Raw genomic sequence first — 2785 nt, forward strand, 5'->3', positions numbered from 1 at the left:
TCGCTCGGATCCTGCACCGTTAACGTTGTCGAGGAAAAAAAATTACAATAAAGAAAATAAGAAAAACCAAATAAAATAAACTAAGTGAAATAAAACGATAAATAAAAGAAGAATATCGCAAAGAAAAATAAAGAGAATTATATTGATTTTGAGATCAATTACAATGGGATAAAATCCCTCTATTTATATGGGTAAAATGATTTAGCCACAAAGCAAATAAACATTCACCTAAAATACAATTCAATTTATGACACTCCCCCTTGAATGTCTACTCAACAAATAATATGATTCGTTAAAACTTTAACTAGAATAAAACTCATTGAAAAAAAAATTAGTGAAGGAAAAAGAGTACACATGTTTAGAAATACTCCTTTAAGTTGTCTCGTTAAAAACCTTGCAAGAAAAACCCACCGGGACAAAACCTTGTAAGGAAAAAAGAATACAACGCGTATTAACTCCCCCTGATGAGAGCATCAATTCACATCTTTGAGCTTTCGCATCCCAATCTTGTACAGTAGCTTCTTGAAGGCCGACATCGGTAGAGATTTGGTAAACAAATTAGTCATATTTTCACTTGAACGAATGTATTGCACATTGATATAACCATTTTTTGAAGATCGCGTGCGAAAAATAACTTTGATAAAGTGTACTTTGTCCTATTTCCTTTGATGAATCCTCCCTTCAGTTGGGCTATGCATGTTGTATTGTCTGCATACAAAAACGTGGATAGTTTGTCACACTTCAAACCATATTTTTCTCAAATAAGATGTATTATAGACCTCAACCACACACATTCTCGACTTGCTTCATGAATAGAAATTGTCTTAGTGTGATTAGATGAAGTAGCCACGATTGATTGCTTAGTCGATCGCCAAGATATGGCAGTACCTCCGCATGTAAACACATAGCCTATTTGAGATCGAGCCTTGTGTGGGTCAGATAAATACCCAGCATCGGTATAACCAACAAGATCGGAACTACCTTTATTTCCATAATATAAGCCCATATAGGTAGTCCCTTTTAGATACCGCAATATGTGTTTGATTCCATTCCAATGTCTCCTTGTAGGAGCAGAGCTATATCTTGCTAAGACAATAACTGAAAAAGTTATGTCATGCCTTGTAGTATTAGTAAGATACATTAGTGCATCAATTGCACTACGATATGGTACTTCAGGACCAAGAAGCTTTTCATTATTTTCTTGAGGTCAGAACGAATCCTTATTCACATCAAGTGATCCAACAACCATCGGAATGCTTAAGGGATGTGTTCCATCCATGTAAAACCGTTTTAATACCTTTTCTGTATAGGCAGATTGATGAACAAAAATCTCATTTGCCAAATGTTCAATTTGCAAACCGAGACTTAATTTTATCTTTCCGAGATCTTTCACCTTGAATTCCTTTTTTAAATAATCAATTGCCTTTTGGAGTTCCAATAAGGTTTATGTCATCAACATATACGGCAAGTACAATAAATTTCGATGTTGTTTTCTTTATAAAAATACATGGACAAGTGACATCATTTATATAACATTTCTTTAATATACTCACTAACGCGGTTATACTACATTTGTCCTGATTGTTTAGACCATACAAAAATCTTTGCAATTTGATTGAAAATATTTTTCGGGACTTTAAATTATGTACGTCAGGCAGTTTAAATCTTTTGGGAATTTTCATGTATATCTCATTATCAAGTGAGCCATAAAGGTAGGTTGTAACTACATCCATTAAATGCATGTCAAGCTTTTCATGAACAACAAACTAATGAGATAACAAAATGTTATTGCATCCATAACAGGAGAATATGTCTCTTCATAATCGACACCAGGCCTTTGCGAAAATCCTTGTGCAATAAGGCGTGCCTTATATATTTGTACCTCATTTTTCTCATTCCTTTTACGTACAAAGACACATTTATAGCCAACATGCTTAACACCACTAGGTGTTTGGACTACAGGCCCAGAAACTTCACGTTATGCAAGTGAATCCAACTCGGATTGGATTGTTTCTTGCCATTTTGGCCAATCACATCTTTGTCGACATTCTCCAACAGATTAAGGTTCAAGATCCTCACTATCTTATATAATGCTGGATGCAATATTATATGCAAAGACATAATCCACAATTATATCCAATCAATTCAAATTCGTCTCAATATCGATTGGATTTATTGATAATTCCTTATTTTCTTGAATCTCAGGCTCAGTAACAACAAGTAGATCTACGCCAGGAAAATTAGTAATGTGTTAGGAGAAATTAGTACAAGAAGCCATAGATACACTTCTTGATAATGGAATCTGGGGGATAACCAATGAGGGACGGTCATAATAAGGTTTACAAGTCATTTTCTGATGTAATTGAAGGCAAAGAGGGAAGATTTTGTGAGGCTCTGCTTGGCAAACGAGTCGATTATTCAGGACTTTCTGTCATTTGATTTCCACATGAATCTAAGAGTTGGTTAAATCATGGATTCTTTTGTGAGACTTTCGTAGTGTCATCTTGATCATTTATTTATTTTTTCTATGATTTCGATCCTTAAAACCCAATAGTCTGCGTTCATTTGACTCATTAACTAAGACACTAGAAGATTGTCCATGTGATGACCTTATCCTGTTTTTAAAATGAATTCTGCATTTCAAAGCCTTAAGAACCTCTTTCGGTATCACCTCGATTTGCATGCACAGTTCGGGCGCGTAGCCGGAAAGCTATTATGTGAAAATCTGTGAAAATATTGAATTTTTGACTTAAAATGCATTTAAGTTGACTTCGGTCAAAATTTT

The sequence above is a fragment of the Nicotiana sylvestris genome, chromosome 3, assembly GCF_000393655.2.
Source record: "Nicotiana sylvestris chromosome 3, ASM39365v2, whole genome shotgun sequence".
Lineage (NCBI taxonomy): Eukaryota > Viridiplantae > Streptophyta > Magnoliopsida > Solanales > Solanaceae > Nicotiana > Nicotiana sylvestris.